The 23,698-nt window shown below is 41.3% G+C and overlaps 1 long non-coding RNA gene across 1 annotated transcript; it reads right to left on the bottom strand.

The window, feature by feature from the left end:
• Positions 1-894: 894 nt before the first annotated feature.
• LOC140509476 (uncharacterized) lies at positions 895-15,679 on the bottom strand. The gene is made up of 4 exons (XR_011968774.1): positions 15,085-15,679; positions 3,938-4,053; positions 3,699-3,797; positions 895-2,774 (listed from the first exon to the last, which is right to left on the bottom strand). It is a non-coding gene; the product is annotated as an uncharacterized lncRNA (long non-coding RNA).
• Between the last annotated feature and the right edge of the window lie 8,019 nt (positions 15,680-23,698).

The raw sequence follows: 23,698 nt of genomic DNA, 5'->3' as shown, positions 1-23,698 counted from the left end.
GATGGTAGTTCATTCAGTAGTAATAGGTAATTCTGGAAGATGGGGTTGAGGAAAAAGATATAGAGTACAGGCTTGATACGTTAGGTTTCAGATATCCATTTTGAGATGTTTAGTAGGAAGTTGAAGATGCAAGAATGAAAATCAGTAGAGAAATAGGTGGACAAGCAGATTTGAGAATCATCAGTATAGAGAGGATAATTGAAAACATGGGAAATTCTGAGACAACCAAGTAAAACAATATACAGGGAGAAGAGAAGAGAGCCTAGGGCAATACACTATAAAAACTCTCCTTTAATGGCTGTGAATTATGTGAAAATACAGTAAAGGAAAAAGAGTAGTATAGGGACAATTAGGATAATCAAGATGGAGTAGTGTCACAGAAACTTAGAGAGAAGAGAGTATCAAGGAGCAGAGTGTGATTGATGATTTCAAAGGCTACTGAGAGGTCAAGAAATATGAAAACTGAGAAAAGATCATTGTAATTGGTAATAAAGAGATCTATAGAAATTTTGAACAGTTTCAGTTGAATGAAAAAGTCAGAAACCAGATTGTAATGAGTTTAAAAGACAATGAGAGCCAAAGAGCTTGGACTTCAAAGTTTTACATTGCTCATAGACTATTTCTATGTCTTTATCCCCTGCAAGAAATTTCACTTCTCACAAGTATTTCAATAGAAAATGATCAGGCACCCCAATGAATGATATTATCTTTAGATATACAATAGAATCTGTTCAGCAAGCTCCTTTATTTGCCTTCCATGAACCATGAACTCTATTCAACTGTACTTTATCTTTTACTTTTGCTGATAATAACAACATCCCAAATAAATGATTTGGTACTTCCAAACAGTTATTTATTTATTATTATAGACAGTAGTTTATCAATTCTCTCACTGCATAAGGATTTCATATTTAGGCTGTCAACTGCTAAATTAATATTTAGAGGAGGCTGAAAAGTAACAATCCATATTTTTTAGGATATTCTGACTTCTTTTCTACTATTTTTGCACTTAGAAGATGAAAGGAGAAGAAATGAAGGGAGCCATTTATGACTGAGGGCCATACTGAAGTGGATTTTTATGCTCAAAGAATTAAATACAGGTCTGGATACTTTCTGTTAACACATTTTCTGTGTTCAGATTATTGGACAGTTTTCTTGTATTATTTCTTGTATTAGAATTTTGAGGTTTTTTGATCTGTCCTATCCTTTTATGGATCTATAATCTTTGAATTTTTTCTCTATCATGTCTTTCACATTAGTTATAGTTTGCTTGTATGGAATTAATGTTTTATGGTTATTTTTTATTTTCTTCTTCCAGATTATCTTTCAGTTCCACATTGTTTTTTTGCATTTTCAATCAAGTTATTCTCTCTTTCGATGAGACTTTCTATCATGAATTCAAATTTTTTTGTGTGTGCTGTACTGACCATAAATTCTACTTTTACAATTTTTATTTCTCTTTTAAACCATTGGGAAATCTATCACTATGCTTTTTTTCTATCCACACAGTCCTCTGCTCCATTAGATATTCATCATTTTTCTTTTGACTAATATTTAGTCATAGATGTCTGGACTCTTTTAGCTGCTATGATGACCATATCCCCTTCAATTATTTATATTTTCTGTTTTGGTTTATGTACTTGTGCTTAAAATGTTTAATTCTTCCTCCACAGATATTTATTTCAATTATTTTTTTTATTGCACACTTTCTGACATTGTTTTTGGATTGAGGTTCTCCCTGGAGAAAGAAATCTGAAAGATCTCTCCGTGGTAGGCAATTCATGTTTCACAAGGCTTGGTTTCTGCCCAAAGTGATATTTTGGGGAATATAATTCCATTATCCAATTCTGGGCTCTTTCCTTAGGCTTAAAGGAGTAGCATAAAGTCAAACATTAATTTTCTATTCTAGATTTTTCTATTTTGCATCTCTCTGGCTGAGCTTTCTTACAATAGTGAGGACTGCCATGCCACTCTCCAGTATGAATGATTTTCTGCTTTTTTCATTTCCTTCACTTTCACAAATTTGCCACTGTGGCACTGAGAGAGGGAGAGGTAGAATTGAGATTTGTTATGATCCCATCAAACTAGTTGTGCAGTTCTAATGTAAGAGAGTGGTGGTCAGTGAGAAAAGGGGAGCTGAGTGATTGGGTTAAGGGTTAGGAAATAGTCTTTTCTGCTTTTAGACCACTAATTTCAACATTATTGGAGTTCTTGGTGCCTTAGATAGTAGAGACAGGTGAAATTATTTTATCTCATGTGAAAAACGTTTATTTTAGAGTAGTTTGAGGGTAATAAGAAAAACAACAAAAAAAATCTAGTCCTTTATCTTATTGCTCATATGATGCAAACTATTTTCTTTTTTTCTTCCATTACTGATATTTTACACTATAACTTGATGAGTTAATTATCTGCTACATTTTATATATTTCAAATGTTTTCTTCATTTCTACTGTTGTCAGCATCTATATTAAGTATGTAAAATCTTGCATGTCTTCAACAAGTTTAGCTTGTATTTTTTAATAAACAAGTTGGCAGATCATATATATGATGAAAGATAGCACAGATATTTCTTGTTTACTCCCTTCAACACATTAATTTCATTTTCTACTTGGCCTACAGTACTGATTCTCATGGACTTTCTGTACAATCTTCCAGAAACTTTTCATGCTGGAATTTCACCTCAATCCTGGACTTCATTGATTAGAAGGACTGTCTCTGTAGTCTTTCTCTCTGATTAACTGTTTCTTCCCAGGATTTTCACTTTACAAAGTAGGCTAAGAGGTGGAACCAAGATGTCAGATTAAAAACAGGGACTTGATATAGCTCTCCCCCTAAACCCAGTCAAATAGTTGTAAAAACAACTCTAAACAAATTCTGAAAAAGACAAATATTTATTGTCCTAAGTAGTTAACTTGGACTTCATTTTCTAATATGCTCCACTCATTACTTTAAAAGTAACATTGTTAATATTTCTTATTTCAGTATTATCGTCGTGTTATTATTTTTCATATGCCATGAGAATTTGTAGTCAAAGACTCATTCAGGAAGTCTTCAAGTCTTGTACAAATCATCAATGAAGTTGTCAGATGCAGAAATACTTATTCCTCTCAACAGCTCTGCCTCTTAAACTATGATACTTATGCTTAAATAATTTATTTTTTATCCTCCAACTAGTACTCCAGCATTAGACAACAGCTTTCCTCTTTCTTTTCTTGCCTCTGAAACATTTTTATAAACAACTCCTCCAATTATCTGCATAGTTTCTTCTCAGCATATACCCCTCACTCATAGAAGAGTATTTTTACTCCCAACAAAACCTGAAGGAGGCAGACAGGTATTATTATAAACATCTTACAGAGGAAGATATTTAGGCTTATACATGTAGCAATGTGTCTGAGATTATATAGGTAATGAGTGAAAAAGCACAGGATGTTAAGAACCCAGGTTTCTTGCGTCTTAGGAAGCTAACAGTGAACTTTCCACTAATTTTTGTACAAAACCTTTTAGTGTGATAATTAAACTATTATCAGTTCAAAACATCATAATATATGTATTTTCAAAGCCTAAGCATATGATAACTTTAATAAAAAGGGATTTTTTTCCAGAAAGTGAAAAATAAAGCCTTGAAATTCGCTGTCAATTAAATAAGTATTCATAATTAAATTTAGCAGTTTTAATGAAGGCATAATAACACTTACCATGCTTTAAAATTCTTTACAAATGTGTTGTTCCTTGTGATGAGAATAATTATCACTGTACCACAGGCATGAAAAAAATAGCCTACAACAACCACATGGCTGGAAATAAAAAATACAAAAGTTTGTTGAAATGTGATTTTCATAGCATAGGATGACTGCATATAGTTAACATTTCTCTTCTAAGAAATATTTTTGAAAAATAGCAGAAGTAAAAATATGTTTTATTTTTTAAATCTTACTTTCCTTCTGTCTTTCTTGCTCCCTTTCTTCTTCTCCTTTCTTTCCTCTTTCCTTCTGCTTTCCCTCCCTCCCTTCCTTTTTTTCTTTGTTCCGTCCTTCTTCTCTTTCTTTTGAACTGAATAGCGATAACTATCATTAAGAATGATATTTCTTTGTACTATTTTAAAGACATAAGCAAGGGTGAACTTCCAGGAGTCAACATGGTGAAGTAAACAACAAACTGCTGCAACTCTCCCATATTCATCTCCAAATACCCATAAAATAGAGCCCTAAAACAAGTCCTGGAATCACAAAAAGAGGGGGTGAAGCAATCTTTTAGCAGAAGAATTTTGGAGAATCAACAAGAAAGGTCTGACCCACTTGGGTGAAAGGAGAACACACTGCAGGATGGGAAGCATCCCAGAAAACCAGCAGCAAGCCTCACTGCAGTAAAACAGTGGGAGTTTCTGAGCCCTTGTGTAGTGCAGAAGGCAAACACCAACCCCAGGACTCTCACCACATACCCTAGCATAGTGAGGACTTTTTCCACAATCACTACCATACAACTGAAATTATTTCTTTCCCTGTTACCCTTTCCCTTACTCTCCCCTCCCCCTTCTCCCCCCAAGATAGCATACAATTTTATATAGGCTCTACACATACATTCCTATTAAGCACATTTTCAGCATAGTCATGTTGTACAGAAGAATTAAAATGAATGGGAGAAATCATATAAGAAACCAAAATGTAATACAAAAGAAAATGATCTGCTACAATCTGCAATTGCATTCCATAGTTCTTTCTCTGGATGTGGAAGGCATTTTGCCTTAAAAGACCGCTGGAAATTTTTTAAGTCCTTGCATTGCAATGAAGTTCTAAGTCTACCAGAAAAAGTCCTTGCACACTGTGGTTGTTGCTCTGTACAAAGTTCTCCCGATTCTGCTCCTTTCACTCAGCATCAGATCATGTAACTGTGAATGTGAACAAGATGAATTCTCCCATAACAGAGACTGATAGCACAATGGGTGAAAAGCCATAATCCAACAATAGGTTGTTTACAAGAAATGCATTTGAAATGGGAGGATACACACAGGGTAAAGGTAAAGGGTTGGAGCAGAATACATTGTGCTTCAACAGATGTAAGAAAATCAGGGGTAGCAATCCTAATCTGAGATAAAGCAAAAGCAGAAACAGATCTAATCAAAAGAGATAAAAGAGATAAGGAAGGAAATTATATCCTCCTTAAAGGCACCATAGAAAATGAAGAAATATCATTACTAACCATGTATGCTCCAAGTGGAACAGCATCCACATTCTTAGAGGAGAAGTTAAAATAGTTGCATAAGGAAATAGACAGCAGAACTATACTATTGGGGGATCTCACATTCCCCCTCTCTGAACTTGATAAATGTAAGCTTAAAATAAATAAGAAAAGTTAAGGAGGTGAAAAAAATTCTGGATACATTAGATATGATAGACCTTGGGAGAAAACTGAATGGGGATAGAAAGAAATATACCTTTTTCTCTGTGGTACATGGCACATATACAAAAATAGACCTTGTACTAACCTATAAGTACCTCACAATCAAGTGATGAAAGGCAGAGATAGTAAATGCATCTTTCTCACATCATAATGCAATAAAAATCATATGTAACAAAAAGCCATGGAAAGATAAACCAAAAACTAATTGGAAACTAAATAATCTAATCCTAAAGAAGGAGTGGGGTAAACAACAAATCAAAGAAACAATCAACAACTTCATTCAAGAGAATGACAATAATGAGACAACCTACCAAATCTTATGGGATATTTCAAAAGCGGTTCTTAGGAGAAGCTTTATATCTTTGAATGCCTACATGAATAAAGAAAGAGGAGATCAATGAATTGGGCATGCAGCTGAAAAAGCTAGAAAAAGAACAAATTGAAAATCCCCAAGTAAATACCAAATTAGAAATACTGAAAACCAAAGCAGAGATTAATAAAATTGAAATTAACAAAACTATTGAACTAATAAATAAAACGAAAAGTTGGTTTTATGAAAAAATGAATAAAATTGATAAACCTTTGGACAATTTGATTTAAAGAAAGAAAGAAGAAAACCAAATTACCAGTATCAAAAATTAAAGGTGTGAACTCATCTTCAATAAGAAGGAAATAAAAACAATACTTAGAAATTACTTTGCCCAAATTTATGCCCATAAATTTGACAATCCAATGAGATGGAAGATTATTTTAAAAAATAAAAATTGCCCATATTAACAGTAGAAGAAATTGAACACCTAAACAACACCATCTCAGAAAAATAGATTGAACAAGCCATCAATGAAATCCCTAGGGAAAAATCTCCAGGGCAGGATGGATTTACAAATGAATTTTATCAAACATTTAAAGAATAGTTAACTCCAATACTATATAGACTATTTGGGAAAATTGGAGAAGGAGTCCTCCTAAATTCTTTTTATGATACCAATATGATTTTGATACCTAAACCAGGGAGAGACAAAACAGAGAAAGAAAATTGTAGACCAATTTCTCTAATGAATATAGATGCTAAAATTTTAACTAAGATTTTAGCAAAAAGAATACAACAATTTATCATGAGAATAATTGTTATGATCAGGTAAGATGCATGTCAGGAATGCAGGGCAGGCTCATTAGGAAAACTATTAGCATTATTGATTGCATTAACAACAAAACTAACAAAAACCACATGATTATCTCAATAGATGCAGAAAAAACATTTTGACAAAATATACCAGTCATTCCTATTAAAAGCACTGGAGAACATAAAAATAAAGGGAACTTTCCAGAAAATAATGAGCAGTATCTATCTAAAACCTTCAGGTAACATTATATGCAATGGAGATAAGCTAGATGCATTTTTAATAAGGTCAGGGGTGAAACAAGGATGTCCATTATCACTACTGTTGTTCAATATTGTACTAGAAATGTCAGCTGTAGCAGTAAGAGAAAATAAAGAAATTGAAGGAATTAGAACAGGCAAAGAAGAAACTAAGGTATCCTTCTTTGCAAATGAAATGATAATATACTTAGAGAATTCCAAAAATTCAAGTATAATGAGCAGTATCTATCTAAAACCTTCAGCAAGCATTATATGCAATGGGAATAAGCTAGATGCATTTCCAATAAGATCAAGGGTGAAATAAGGATGTCTATTATCACCACTATTATTCAATATGGTATTAGAAATGTTAGCTGTAGCAATTAGATAAGATAAAGTAATTGAAGGAATAAGAATAGGCAAAAGAAGTTAGTAATCACTCTTTGCAGATGATATGATGATATACTTAGACAATCCCAGAGATTCAATAAAAAACTATTTGAAATAATAAACAATTTTGGCAAAGTTGCAGGTTACAAAATAAACACACACAAATCTTCTGCATTCCTATGTATTAGCAACAAAGTTTAACAGCAAGAGATAGAAAGAGAAATCTCATTTAAAGCTAGGGTAGACACTGTAAAATACTTGGGAGTTTACCTGCCAAAACAAACCCAGGGACTGTATGAACACAACTACAAGATACTTCTTGCACAAATAAAGTCAGATTTAAGTAAATGGAAAAACATCAGTTGCTCATGGGTATGCCGAGCTAATATAATAAAAATGACAATTCTACCTAAATTAATTAATTTATTTAGTGCCATACCAATTAAACTATCAGATAATTATTTTCTAGAGCTGGATAAAATAATATCAAAATTCATCTGGAAGAACAAAAGTTACAGAATATCAAACGGGCTAATGAAAAGAAATGCTAGGGAAGGTGGCCTAATGCTACCAGTTCTCAAATTGTACTATAAAACAGCAATTATCAAAATCACTTGATATTGGCTAAGAAACGGAGAGGTAGACAAGTGGGATAGACTTAGCACTCAAGACAGAGTAGGCAAGGAATATAGCAACCTCCTGTTTGGTAAACCCAAGGACCCTGGCTGCTTGGATTAAGAACTCACTGTTCAACAAAAATTGCTGGGAAAACTGGATAACAGTGTGGGAGAAACTAGGCATAGACCCATGCCTGACACTGTACACAAGAATAGAGTACAAATTGATACATGATCTAGGTGTAAAGATTGATACCCTGGACAAACCAAGGAATAGTGTATTTCTCAGATTTATGGAGAAGGGAAGATTTTTTTTTTTTTACTAAAGAAGAGATAGAAAGCATTATGAAATGCAAGATGGATAATTTTGATTACATTAAACTGAAAAGTTTCCGCACAACCAAACCCAATGCAACCAAAATTCGGAGGGATGTAGTAAATTGGGACAGAATTTTTACAGGTAATCTTGGGGATAAAGGCCTCATTTCTGGAATATATAGAGAACTCATTCAAATGTACAGCAATATAAGTCATTGCTCATTTGTAAATGGTCAAAGGATATGAATAGGCAATTTTCAGAGGAAGAAGTTAAAGATATCTATAATCATATGAAAAAATGCTCTAAATAACCTTTGAATAGAGAGATGCAAATCAAAACAACTCTGAGGTACCACATCACACCTGTGAGATTGGCAAACATGACAGAACAGGAAAATGATAAATGTTGGAGAGGATGTGGGTGAGTTGGAATACTAATTCATTGTTGCTGAAGCTTTGAGCTCATCCAACCACTCTGGAGAGCAATTTGGAACTATGCCCAAAGGGCTACAAAAATGTGTATACCCTTGAACCCAACAATATTGCTGCTAGGATTGTATCGCCAAGAGATCATAAAAATGGGAAAGGGTCTCACATGCACAAAAATATTTATAGCAGCACTCTTTGTAGTTGCCAAAAACTGGAAATCAAGGGGATGCCCATCAATTAGGGAATGGCTGAATATGTTGAGGTATATGAATGTAATGGAGTACTATTGAGCCATAAGAAATAATGAACAAGAAGACTTCAGAGAGTCCTGGAGGGACTTATATGATATGATGCTGAGTGAAAGCAGCAGAACTAGAAGAACTTAGTGCACAACAACAATTACAGTATGCAAGAGTTTTTTTTCTGGTAGACTTGGAACTTCATAATAACCCAAGAACTTAAAAAGAAACAATAATAATTCCCACTGGTTTTCTAAGGCAAAACCCCTTCCACACTCAGAGAAAGAACTATGGAATTCATTTGCAGAATGTAGCAGATCATGTCTGTATTTGTATGTGTGTGTGTGTGTGTGTGTGTGTGTGTGTATGTGTGTGTGTATTATGTTTCGATTTGTTATAGAATTTCTTCCATTTATTTTAGTTTGTCTATACAGCATGGCTATATTGAAAACATATTCAATAGGAAAGTATATGTAGATCATATATAGAATTGTGTAGTGTCTTGGGGAGAAAGAGGGGTGGTAGGGGGTGGGCAGGGGGGTAAAAATGTAAGCTTTTTGGTGGTGATTGTAGAACATTTAAAAAATGAAAAAAAAGTATACACACATTCATTTGGTAAAAAGGTCAAGCAAGGGTCATAGATTCCTCATCAATTTCCCCTGAAACAGTGGGGACTCAGATTCATTTGGGGACATAGGTGGAGATCTCATCTTCTGGAACTAATTCAGGCTCACAAAGGGCATAGACTTGTTCCTGCATCAGTGGGTCCATATGATAGGTTGACTGGAATTGAATATAGGGCATTGATGAGGGGCGCTAGTTCAGACTGTTATCCACAGGGCCATCAGAAATTTGACTGAACTTTGCTGGAGGGCAAAAACTGTGTTAGAAGGTTTAACCAGGCAAGGTCTGAACATGAAAAAACAACCACAATAAAAGATAATGGAGTGAGGACTGGGGACAGGAGAGTTAGAAAGCTAAGAACCAGGTGATCCAGAAGGGAACAGCTAGCTGACTGTCGATTTCCTTCAACCATTGAGACTTTAGAAGGATGTTCGCAACCTATGTATCATCCTGCTTTGATTTATTGATGTAAACACAAGATGATGTGCTAACAAGAGCACAGGCTCCCCCCTTTATAAATGTAAACAAGAGGGACTTGAAACAGGAGGTGTCTTGCATTTTGATTCCTCTTAGCTTTCTATTTTTATCATATTCTTTTAAAAGCCCAATTCCATGCCACAAAATTCAGATTAAAAATTTCTTTGCTAATACCATTTCTGGGTCACAAGGAGCACTCAAATTTTACAATATATAAGATTTTACAATACAATTTAGAAATAAAATAATAGCATCAACAATAAACCTTAGATGGCGTTAATTACATTTCCAAATCATTGCATATAAAGATCTTTGAGAGAACGGTGGGCTTACTAAATGCAGAAGCTGGCTTGTTTCTTACCTCATATTTCTAGTTTAGTATTGCCTTGGATCTGGGGTGGCTAATCCTAGGGTCAGTAATGAACTGCCAGCAACAAGACCCAGGGAACAATGACCCTCAGAGATCTGACCTATCAGATTTTAGACTGGACTGGGGAGGATACAGCAAACCTGGGCAACCCTCCCAAGCCCCATCCAGAGTGTCTAGTTGCAGAGTGCCCAAGGGAACAGGGCCACCACTGAAACTACTGCCCCCTCATCACCAGGTGGGGGAGAGGGACCCAAGCCCCCAAAACTCTCCATCACCACCTTTCCCTCAGCCCAATCTGTGATTATAAGGAGGTGTTTCAGAAGTCAGGGACAAAGTTTCAGTTTTATCCTACAGTCTTAAAACGGGCAGTTTTCAGACCCCTTACTGATTAATCTCAAAACTTCCAGAATCTTCTAAGATATTTTTAGTTGCAAAAATTTCACTATAGCCTCAGCAAGGCTATAGCTGGGATCACAGGAAGAAGAGTGTTCTTAAAGAAAAAATTTCTTCTAATTTTGTAAAAAAACAAACAGACAAATAAAAACTGCCTAGTGAGAAGTCTCTTGTGTGGAAGGAAAACACCCCATTGTGCCATATGTCCAAAACAACTCACTTTCCCTTTGAGTTACTCAATTCCATCTGGTGTCCCACATGAGAGGAGAAAAACAGGGCTTTCAAGTGGAGTATCTTCTACTTAGGGAGAATGTGCAAACAAGGTACAAAGACCTACTACAGGGCACAAAGGCCCCAAAACTGAGCACAGAGGCTGTGCAACCGGGAGACTCCAACCAGGCAAAGGGGTTTAGCTTCCCATGGGGAAGGGAAAATATGGAATCCTCAAGCAGGGCAACTCCCATTTAGTGAGAACATATAAACAGGGTGCAGAGACTCCAGACTACTCCTAGTCTGTCCGTAAAGGGAAAGAATGGACTTACCTCAATTTGATGAGGGCCCTGAGGTGAAGACAAGCCTAAAACTGGGTATCAGAAATGATGAGGTTCAGGATGCACACCAAAATTTTGGGTTGCAAACTTGTCTCAAAAGAATTAACTCATACAATTTCCAAATCAATAAAAACATTCATTGGGATTAACACACAACGCAACGTACCAAGACCAACACATCTAGCAGACTCCCTGACACTTAAGAGAAACCCCAGCTAAAGGGTGGCAGCCTCGGGGATTAAGGGAGATGCTTGAGTAAGGGGGGGATGTCACCCCATTGAAGGAGGACTCCCACTAAGGGGGACACCCTCTGCTTAAGGAGGATGCCCCTGGTAATATCTTTTGCAAGACTTCTCATATAAAATGTTGCTTGCCTTCTCAATGTGTGGATGAAGGATGGGAAGAAGAGAAAAAAATGGAACTAAATATTTAAATGGATTTTAAAAATACTTGAACTGATTTAAAAATTACTTCCTCATAATAACAGAGTGAGCTAAATAGTACAAATATTTTATTTCTATTTTACAGATGAGCAAACTCAGCTACAGAGAGGTTAGGATTTGTCTAGGCTCTTCTACCTATTCAAATGTCAGAATTAGGGAGCCAAAATGGCAGAGTGATTGGTAATTGCTATCTCCCTCCCCTTGCTGAGCTTCAGGAGCCCAGAGAATATCTCCCTGAGAAAAACCTGAAACAGTGGGAGCAGCAGAAGGGGTAAACAGACTCTTAGCCTATGAGGCTAGGAAGATGCAAAGGAGGATCCCTCCTGCTACTAATGAAGGGGACCAGTGCAGGATCAGAGTTGTCCCAAACAGCCCACCTCAACAAACGAGAAGATCCTGAGCCCTGGAGGGATGAAGCCAGCAACTGCCAACTGCCAGGACCTGAAGCATGCCTCAGGAGCAAAGGGGAATAGGGAAGGCACTAGCATAGAGGGGATAACCAACTGCTGAGCTTGCCTATGCTCTAGCTCACCAGAGGAGACCTCCTGTGGCCAGACCACTCTTCCCCCACAGTTAAGGAGCTAGCTTCAGGTTAAATGCAGAGAAACCCAAAAAGATCTCATGTGACCTCTGCTTCCCAACACCAGCCAACTCAGCATCAGGTAAGCTGCAGCATTTTAGCTTCTAACTTAAAGAACCAGAGGCCAGAACACACAAAGCTTCAAGTTTTAGGCACAAGAACTGTAGGACAGTTCCTGTGCCACAGACACAAAGATCTAATTTAAAAGCCAGTAAAAGGGTGATTATCATGAGTAAGAAGCAAAGCAGAAAAGAAGACTATAGAATCTTTCTATGGGGACAAGAGCCAAAACACAAATACCAAAGGCATAAGCTTTGAAACTGCACTCCCATCTGAAACTTCAGAAGGAAATATGAACTGGTCTGAAGCACAAAAAGCCTTCTTGGAAGAGCTCAGGAAGGATTTTAAAATAAAATTAGGAAAATAGAAGAAAAACTGACAGATGAATTTAAAAATATGAAAAAATAAATCACAGAAGTATTTTAAAGGAAAATTGGATAAATGGAAAAGGAATTACCTAACTGGGGAAAATAACTCCTTAACATGACATTTGGACAGATGGAAAAGGAGATTCATAAGTTAACTGATGAAAACAATTTGATAAAAATTATAATTGGTCAAGTAGAAGCTAATGAATCTATGAGACATCAAGAGTCAGTCAAACAGAATCAAAAAAATGAAATGAGAGAAGAAAATGTAAAATAGCTAATTGAAAAAACAATTGACCTGGAAAATAGATCCAGGAGAGAAAAATCTAAGGATTATTGGTCTACAAGAAAGTCATGATGAAAAAAATAGCCTGAATAATACCATCCAAGAAATCATCAAGGAATATTGCCCAGAAGTCCTAGATTCCGAGGGCAAAACAGTAATGGAAAGAATCCACCATGCACCTCCTGAAAGGGACCCCAAACTAAAATCACCGAGGCATATCATTGCCAAATTCCAGAATTATCAAGTGATGGAGAAAATACTGCAGGCAGCCAAAAAGAAACAATTGAAATATCGAGGAGCTACAGTCAAGATCACAGAGGACCTTGCAGTTTTTAAATTAAAAGAATAAAGGAATTGGAATATGACATCCTATAAAGCAAAGGAGCTGAGACTACAACCAATGATTAAGTACCTAGCAAAGTTGAGCATAATATTTCAGGCAAGGAGATGGACGTTCAATGAAATAAGGGATTTGCAGACTTTCCTGATGAAAAGACCAGAACTCAATAGAAAATTCAATTTTCAAATGCAAGTCTCAAGAGAGGCATTAAAAGGTAAACAGGGAAAAAAAAAACCAACTTGTTACTTAGTATGGGCAAGCTGTTTACATGCATATGAGGGATGGTGATATTTGTTAATCTTGAGAATTGTATATTTATTATGAAATATAAAAAGGATATACATAGATAGAGGAAGTGGGTATGAATTAAATGATGTGATGATAACAAATGTGATTTAAGGGTTTAAGGGATTGTAACGGGAAATGTGAAAAGGAGGTAGCAGAAAAAAATAAATTTTATCACAGTAAGTGACATAAAAATATATTACAGTGTAGGGAAAGGGAAAGGAGAAGGGCATTGCTTAAGAGGTACTCTCATCTGATTGGATACAAGGAGGGTGCAACAAACTCAGTTAAGTATAGAAATGCAACTAGCTCTATAGGCAGTAAGAGGGGATGGGGGAAAGGAAAGGGAGAGGAGGCTCAAAGGTAGGGAAGAAGTAGTAAGGGAGAAGGGGATTAAAAGGGAGGGGAGCTGAAAGAACAGGGGAAAGACTGAGGGAGGTAGTGGCCAAAAATTAAAACTCTGGTATGGAGGGGAAGAGAGAAGGGAGAACTAACCGTATAAACAAGGGGACAAGGGATGGAGGGAAAGACAGATAGTAATCATTAATGTGAATGTAAATGGGTTGAACTCTCATAAAATGGTGAAGGATAGCAGAATGTATTAAAAACTATAATGCAATAATATGTTGTTTACAAGAAACACATGTGCAATGGGGGCATACACACAGGTTAAAGGTAAAACGTTGGAACAGAATATTTCATGCTTCAGCTGATGAAAACAAAATAAGGGTAGCAATCCAAATCTCAGATCTAATCCAAAGTGAAAAGGAAGGAAATTATATCCTGCCGTAGACTATGAAGAAATTTCATTACTAAACATACATGCTACAAGCTGTATTCTTAAGCTGTATTGTAAGCTACAATCCAGATTCTTAGAGGAGAAGTTAAGGGAGTTATGGGAAAAAAATAGACAGCGAAACTGTGCTAGTTCCTCTCTCTGAACTTGATAAATCTTACCTCAAAATAAACAAGAAAGAAGTTAAAGGAAGTGAATAAATCTCTGAGAAAGGTAAATATGATAGATCTCTGGAGAAAATTGAATGAGGATAGAAAAGTATATACCTTTTTCTCAGTGGTACATGACACATATAAAAAATTGACCATATACTAGGCCATAAGAACCTCACAATTCAGTGAAGAAAGGCAGATATAGTCAATGCATCCTTCTGAGATCATAATGCAATATAACTTATATGTAATCAAAGGCCATGGAAATATAAATCAAAACCTAACTGGAAACTAAACAATCTAATCCTTAAGAATGCATGGGTTAAACATCAAATTATAGAAACGATCAACAACTTCATTCAAGAGAATGACAATAATGAGACAACCTCCTAAATGCTATGGAATACTGTAAAAGCAGTTCTTAGGTAAGGTTTTATATATATGAGTGCCTGCCTGAATAATATAGAGAAAGAGGAGTTAAACAAATTGGGCATGCAAATGAAAAAGCTCAAAAAAGAACAAATTGAAAATCCCCAAGTGTAGAGGGCCGAGCTCTGGACCGTGGCCCCCTGGTGAGCCCGGAGACGCCTGGGGGTGAGAACCCACCTTCGGGTGCTGGGAATGCCCCTTACAGAGCTGAGCTCTGCCTCCATGGAGGAACATGGGAGGAGCTACAGCAGGGTATATAAGGGGTGAGTGGGGTAGGTTTAGTGAAGACTTCTCAGATTGTAGTTCTTCTCCCAGGGGTGAGGTAAGACTGAGAGGCTCAAGGTTACTATATTTTTAGAACAGAATAATTCCATATAAGGATATAAAACTGTGTAGTACAATAGGGTCTCAATGATTGGATAAAGTTTACCTAATTCTTCAATGTCTTCATTTCAAAAGGGATTGGTTAGATTTTGTGTCTAGAATGTAAGATCATATTCTCAGCTAATGAGAATAATGGTCAGTGGGGGGGAGGGACTTGCGTTAGAGTCTATATAAATCACTGCCCTTTCTTTGTCTTCAACTTTCCTACTCCAGGTGAACTGCTGTAGGATTGTCCAGATTCTCGAGAATCGAATAAATCTCTTTTCTGTCATCACTTTGAGAGGCCTCTGAGTAATTGATTTATGTAGGGACCTGAGCCATCCCACACAGGGGGAACACAGGAAGGTCGGGAGGACTGGGGTAAGCAATAAAGTGCAGGAAGCAGCGTCCTTGGGTGAACTGTTTGGTCATTCCCCTCCCCCACAGGAGGGGACCAGAACCATTGGAAGACCGGTAAAAACGGTTGGAGGTAAGCTCCAGGTGACAGCTCAGGGCAGGCCCCGAGCAGCTGGTGCCCAAACAGGGTCCACAGGCCCCCCATAGTTGGGGGGAAGGACCAAAAGCTCCATTAGCAAGTAGGTAGGAAGGAGATCCTGGCTGGGAGAGGGAAGAAGTCGCTGGCAGCTAGCACGAGAGCCTTGCTGCTGGGCAGCAGGCAGAAGTCACTGTATGTCTGCGCCTCCCCGTTCATCGGCGGGAAAGGAGAGTTTGTTGGCGGGAAAGGAGAGCCCAGCTGGGAGCAGGAACAAGCCGCTGTTAGTCAGCGCCTCGCTGTTAGATGGGGTATAGTATCCCACTGATCAAGCCAGAGGAGAAGGCAGTGTTTGCTAGTCACTTATATAAGCTGTGTAAGAAGGAAGGAATTAAGCCCCACTTAAGTCATTGTCGAGATTTTGTTGAGCATATTTGGAAGGTGTCCCCATGGCTAGAATATTCAGGGATAACAAAGAACAATTGGAAGCTGGTAGGCCAACAGATGGCGTCCTGTGAAAAGATCACGCCTGGTATGTTAATGGACATGGATTTCACCATGTACAGGCTGATTAAGATAGTCCTCCAAGGGCGCCGTGCCCTGCTGTAGCAGCTACCTGTGCAACCAAAGTGGGGGATTCCCTAGGAGAAACATCTGAGGAGGAAGGGAAGCCCCAGCCAACTGCACCCTCATGTCCTTTGGGTGCTGTGGCGCAGCAAGATGGCACACGGCCTAGGGCTGTGGCGCAGCAAAACTTCCAGCCAGGAAGTCTCCCCCCGCCCCGAGCTTGGCACGTCACCCAGCTCCCTTGTGCTGCATCTTAAACAACCCAGAAGTACCTCCGGCACTGGCACAAGGCCCAAACCAGTGAAACACCACCCCAGAGAGGAAGGGGTGGAGGACATTGCTGCTGATCTGGCCACACTGGTGATGCCCAGTGACTTTGTCTTTGGGCATAGTAGTAGGCCCCCTGGAGGGAGTGTAGTGACTAGGAGCCTCCAGGAGGTTATGAGAAAGGGGGAGACCCTGGAAGGATGGGACACTGTACCGCGAATGTTCCCAGTAAGGGATGCCCCAGGGGGGCAAAGAACCCATGAGCCAGTACCATTTAAATTACTCAAAGACTTAAAGGAAGCAGTGGCGAAATTCGGCCCTTCAGCCCCATGTGTTTCCCAATTACTGAAGAACGCCACTTCCACCTGGCCATGGACCCCCGCAGATTGGAAGGATGTAGCACAAACAGTCCTTACTCCTAGCCAGTATATAACGTGGGAGGTGTTGTGTAAAAGTGAGGCCGACCTACACATTGAAGAAAAGGACTTTACTAATGCTGATGATGCCTATGAGATGCTCACAGGCAATGGGAAGTGGAAAACCCCTCAGAGCCAACACGACTATGCCCCGTTGGTGTTTGCAGGGGTCACTGCCTGTGCTCTGCAGGCCTTTGCCAATGTAGAGGCCCAAGGAGAAGGCCGCTCCAGGCTTACAGGCCTGAAGCAGCAGCCCGAGGAAAACCCCACTGACTTCGTCAGTAGAGTCCAAACAACAGTACAGCGCCTCTTTGGCCAGGGAGCAGGCACTGAATTGGTCATCACCCAAATTGTGAAGGAGGGGCTTAGAGGCCGGTATCAGAAGGCACTGGCAAGTCTCAGCTCGACTGCCTCTCTGGGAGACGTGGTCGACCACCTCCTGAGTACGCCTGGCGAGGACCCCAAGCTGACTGCTATGGCTACCGCCTTAGCTCAGGGGATAGTCTCCGGCCTTCATGGCAGGCGGGATGCCGGAAACGGAAGGAGGGATACTGGAAACTGCTTCCGTTGTGGCAGGCCTGGGCATTATCGCAAGGAGTGCTGGTCTGACCCCAACCTCAGCTGTTGGGCCTGTGGAAAACAGGGGCACCGTGCCAGCCGGTGCCACAGCAGGAGACAGTACAGTGCTTCGGTGCCGGGAAACGGGAGAGGGGCCCTCCTTGTGGGGGCCCCCAACCCAGGCACCCTCAAAGCTATCCCATCCAAGTAGCCCCAGAGATTCCGATAGGACCACAGCCACTCCCAACGTAGGACCACAGCCACTCCCAACAGGCTTGGACGAAAGATATTGCCAAGAGTTGCAACAACTGAAGTACTAACGTGTACCTCAGCAGAAGGGGAAGGAGAGGAACCAGATATTGTCCTTAAGCCATGGGATACGACAGCAGTCCACATCTCTTCAGCCTCCTTCCCCCGGTTAGTAGTAGGGCTTACAGGGTATTTTCCCGGCATAGTACATACACAATTACTGCCAGGGGGTTCCGCTGTCTACATCACCAACACCCACTGTTATCCTGTTACTTTACCCCCGGGGACACCCATTGGGCACAGCATCGGCCTCCCATGGGTTGAAGAGAACACCCTAGACATAAATTGGTGCCAAGTTGTAGGTAAGCAGAGGCCTATGATGACCCTTATGGTAGAAGGACGCCCTGTTCTCGGCATGTTAGACACCAGAGCAGATCTCTCCGTGATAAATGCTGAACAATGGGCTCCCTCATGGCCTCTTGAGCCCTTATCTCTCACGGTCGCTGGAGTAGGAGACCAGATAGCCAGAAAGGAGGCCAGGCACTTGACTTGGACTCATGAAGAACAAACTGGACTATTCAGGCCTTTAAGGATAGCAGGGCTGTCGTCAGCCCTCTGGGTCCGAGATGTCCTCGAACAAATGCAGGTGCGTTTAGTCACCCCAGAACATATGGCAAAAAACTGATCAGAGCTACTCGTGTGGTGAGATGCCCACAAATCGAATGGACTTCCCAGATCCCTGTGTGGGTAGAACAGTGGCCCCTAAGTGCAGAAAAGCTCACCGCCTTAGAACAGATAGTAAAGGGCTTGCTAGAGGCGGGCCATATAGAACCTACTACAAGTAACTTCAATTCTCCTGTATTGGTCATTAAGAAAAAGGCTGGCACATGGAGGATGTTAATAGACCTATGTGCCATCAATCAATGCATGCGGTCCATGGGCCCTTTACAGACTGGTTTGCCATCTCTGGCCTTTATACCAAAGAATTACCATATACAGATCATAGACATTAAGGACTGCTTTTATCTCATCCCTTTGCACCCCGAGGACCAACATAAATTTGCCTTTTCCATTCCTCGCCTTAACTTCCAAGGTCCCTCTCACAGATTCCAGTTCAAAGTCCTTCCTCAAGGGATGGCTAACAGTCCCACTATGTGCCAAACTTATGTAGAAGCTGTCATAGCCCCGATAAGAGAAACCTTCCCAAGATGCTGTCATCCTTCATTATATGGATGATATTCTCCTGGCCTCCCCAGATGTGACCAAGTTAACAGCTCTTGTAGAAGAGACGCTGCAATGTCTGGTGGAGTATGGCCTCCAGGTGGCACCACATAAGATACAAAATACTGCCCCATACCTTTATCTGGGCCATATCCTGCAGAATGGTTGTGGTTCATGGCAGCCACCCATTATTGACTGTTGGAAGGTCTGTACCTTGAATGACTTCCAAAAATTGATCGATTCTCTCCAGTGGTTGCGGACCACAAAGCCCATCCCCGAGAACCTCATGACACCATTGTATGACATCCTAAGGGGAGATAGTGACCTTACCTTCCCCAGGGAGTGGACTCCCGCGGCCAAGAAGGCCCTTTCTGACATCCAACATCGATCAGACGGCTACATTGTACAATATGACCCTAGTAGCCCCATTTTTGCCATCTTGCTTAACCCTGACTCCCTTATTGCCTGTCTGTACCAACAACACGGAACAATAGAGTGGGTGTACCCAAAGAAGGCAAACAGAAGCCTTCCAGATAAATACCTCCTTTTGGCACAATATTGTTTAGACATTGCCCAACGTGGTCTCCAAATCTTTGGGATGTACCCGCAATTCAATTTTCCCACTGGTGAGGAGGTCCTCCGCCTTTATGTGGACCGCCATGAAGAATGGGCTGTTCTCCTATCTATGTGTGTTTTTGTCTCATTAATTTTGCCACCACTCCTTCAGGGGTGGACTGCGCTACCTTTATCTCCTCCCTCTTGTGTCATGTCTTCCCAGCCCGTCTCGGGCCCTAATGTTTTTACTGATGCCACAAAGAATGGTCACGCAGCTGTCTATGCCCCACACTGTAAGCTGCTTAAGGTCTACTCCACTCCTCACACGTCCGCCCAGAAAAAGGAGCTTTATGTCATTTGCCAAGCTCTTCGGCTTTTTCCAGCCATCCTATTCAACCTTATAACCGATAGCCAGTATTGTGCTGCGGCCCTTTCTGCCTTGCCATCTGCGACTATCAATCCCCGCCTGTCTCCGGTGGCCTCTTTGTTTGTTGACACGCAAACCCTTCTCTGTGCTCGCGCTCAATCCGTTTACATTTTACACGTTCGTTCTCACTTGAGTCTTGCTGGTCCTATTTATCAAGGTAATGATGTGGTGGACAAGGCCTTACTGTGCCCCATGATGGCTGATGCTCAGCAAGCTCACTCCAAATTCCATTTGTCCACCCGTTCCTTACGCCTCCTCTACGGCTTATCCAAAGAGGAGGCTCGTACCCTTGTGAAGCGCTGTACCTCCTGTGTCCCTTTTCACCCACCTCCACAGGACCACGCTATTAATCCTCATGGTACCTACCCCAATGAGGTGTGGCAGATGGACGTCACTCATTTTGGCTCATCCCTCGTACATGTGAAGGTTGACACCTTTTCCAATTTTCTTTTTGCTTCTTTACACCCTGGTGAAGTGGCCCGTCACATTGCAGTGCACCTCCTTCATTGTTTTGCCCTCGCTGGACCCCCCAGAGTCCTTAAGACCAAAACGGTCCAGCTTACATTTCCCGCGCCTTTGCGCAGTTTTGTTCTGAGTTCCCCATTTCCCATGTTACTGGCATTCCTTATAATCCTCAAGGCCAGGCCATTGTGGAATGTGCCAGTTGCACCCTCAAGTCTCTCCTTGTTCAACAAAAAGGGGGATCTGGGGGATGCCTCTCTGGCGCTTTGCTGGTCCAGGTGGTGTTCACCTACAATTTTTTAACTTTTCGGGATGACAACACCATGCCCGCTTTGCGCTTCTTTGTCCCCTCTAGTCCTAAGACCAAATTATCCCTCTCTGACCCCCATCCCTCCACCTGCTTAACAGGTGTGCGGGTGATGTGGAAGTCACTGACCAGGGGCTGGGAAGGCCCCGGCACAGTTGTTATTAGAGGACAGGGTCATCTTTGTATTTTACCAGATGGCAGAACAGAGGCTGACCAACGGTGGGTCCCAACCTGATGGACAGCAGAACTCCAACCAGGACAACTCGGAGGGCTGGCCGCAACTGGAGCCGGAGATGATGAGACGACAGCGAAGTCGTCAGGGGCACCAGGAGATTTAGGAAATGGGCAAGGAAAATGGCTGTGCTACTCCTCTTGCAACTCAATCTCTCCACGACCCAAGCCTCAGCTGTGCACTCCAAATGGTACAACCTCACCAGCCCCCAAAGATAACGAGCAGATGAACAAGGCCAGCACTACTGGGCAGTAATGAAAGACCCCCTCCAACCGTGAGAGTGCTGGGATGGGGGAATGGACCCTCGAAGCTCTTTGCCAGAGGCAATGCCTCTAAGTTAGTGGGAGATAGCCCCTCAGATTATATCCAGCAGGGCGCCCTGATGGGAACTCCCGAGGCCGCCACTTCACACACCTTCCGGGGGCCCCATGACTTTTGTAGCCTATATACAGCCTATTTGCCTCACAGCGGCCAACCTCACCAACCTCACCACGTACTGCTTGCAGCTGTGAACTTTACAGTTACTTCCAATCCACATTTCACTCAAGACATATACAATCATACTGCTCGACTTAATGTATCTCTGCTTGCCATACCTCACTCCATAAAGTGTACCCAGGCCCAGAGACAGTCATATCACCAGTATTCTACATATTTCAATCACACCCATGCCCCAACCCCATGTCTAGAAGGAAGCGGAGACATATGGGAACCCTACAAGGCTTGCTCCACCAGTGTGTTCTCTTGTGGACCAACTATAGGCAATGTGTCACTCCATTTCTGGGACCATGTAGCCAAATACAAGAGGTACCGCCAGCTTCCAGCCCCTGCCCCTGTAGCCTCCCCCTATGGGACTTTACACTCGGAGATCTGGAAAGTGGGACTTGCCTTTGCCCCCATGAACACCTCAGTGGAGATATGGCCATGTTTTAACTCCAGAAAAGCCCTGACCCACTGCCATGACTTCACATGGATTACTTGGAAGCCAGTGTTCAGAGATTCCAACAGTACATGCCACCATCTTAACGAGGGCAAGGACTTGCTTTGTTACCAGTTTCACGCTTCAGTGCACACCCCACCAGATGAAGCTTTCCTTCTCTGCCCAGATACAGTGTCACCTGCTTCAGTGCAACCCTTACCGACACTATGGATGTCCAGTATAAAGACCGCCTGATCTTCCTGGTACAGCGAGTCCCCTACCAATTGCTTCCTGTCAAAGCCAAACCTTTTGCTCTTACAACGACTGATGAATTGTGGCAACGTATTGCCTAAAAGCCCCCAACGAACCCCTTTGACCCGCACCCACCAAGAGGCGGGTGGCACCACATTAGGACTCCTGAACCATGCTATGGAGATCTACGAGGAGTTCCAGATCCAGGAACTTCAACACACCTTAGACGTCTTGGCGTCCACTCTTCAAACCTTTATGCAAAAAGAACTGGGTGCTTGGGCTGTCCAAAATTCCATCAATACCCACTTCCAGCTTTCCATAGGAGCCCTTGCCACCACAGTCCTGTGGCTTGGAGATAACCTTCAGCTTACCCAACTTTACATACAGCTACAATGCCACCATAAATATGCCCTGCTTTGCGTCACTCCGTTGCCTGTTAACGGAACCAACACCTCCTTCCCTGGCGACTGGGACAGTGTGCGCACCGCTCTGCAGGGCACCCTTCTCACAGAAAGTGTGACTGGGGACATACATCAATTAGCCCTGTTCATTAAAGAGCTACAGAACACCAGTGCCGAGTTCCAGCAACAATGCTCTCGAGAAGCCAATGAGCTCATCCACTGGCTTGATAGCCTGGTGAACTTTCAATGGCTCACCACCTTTATAGTTCCTGCTGCGTTCCTGCTATTGACCTGCATCTGCCTCCCCTGCTTGCTGTGCTGTATCTGCGCACTGATCAGACGAGCTATCCTAGACGTAAAGGCTGACTTGCATTTCCTCCTTGCATCCCCACAACTCCCCGATGTGCAGGACACAACCCCTGCTTAAACAAAAAGGGCGAGTTGTAGAGAGCTGAGCTCTGGACTGTGGCCCCCTGGTGAGCCTGGAGACACCAGGGGGTGAGAACCTGCCTTTGGGTGCTGGGAACACCCCTTACAGAGCTGGCTCTGCCTCCAGGGTGGAACATGGGAGGAGCTATGGCAGGGTATGTAAGGGGGAACACGGGAAGGTCGGGAGGACTGGGGTAAGCAATAAAGTGCAGGAAGCAGCCTCCTTGGGTGAATTATTTTGTCATTCCCCTCCCCCACAGGAGGGGACCAGAACCATTGGAAGACCGGTAAAAACGGTTGGAGGTAAGCTCCAGGTGACAGCTCAGGGCAGGCCCTGAGTACCCAAGTAAATACCAAATTACAAATACTGAAAATCAAAGGAGAGGATAATAAAATTGAAACTGAGAAAACTTTTGAACTAATAAATAAAACTGAGTTGGTCTTATGTAAAAACCAATAAAATTGATAAACCTTTGGTCAATTTGATTACAAAAAAGAAAGAAGAAAACCAAATTACCAATATCAAAAATGGAAAGGGCAAACTAACCTCCAATGAGGAAAAAATTGAAGCAATATTTAGAATTTACTTTGCTCAACTATTTGCCCATAAATTCTACAATCTAAATGAGAGGAATGATTATTTTAAAAAGTATAAATTACACAGATTAACAGA

This window comes from Notamacropus eugenii, chromosome 6 (assembly GCF_028372415.1).
Source record: "Notamacropus eugenii isolate mMacEug1 chromosome 6, mMacEug1.pri_v2, whole genome shotgun sequence".
Classification (NCBI taxonomy): domain Eukaryota; kingdom Metazoa; phylum Chordata; class Mammalia; order Diprotodontia; family Macropodidae; genus Notamacropus; species Notamacropus eugenii.
Note: the sequence above shows the minus strand (reverse complement) of the source record. Positions and strands in the feature narration are given on the sequence as shown.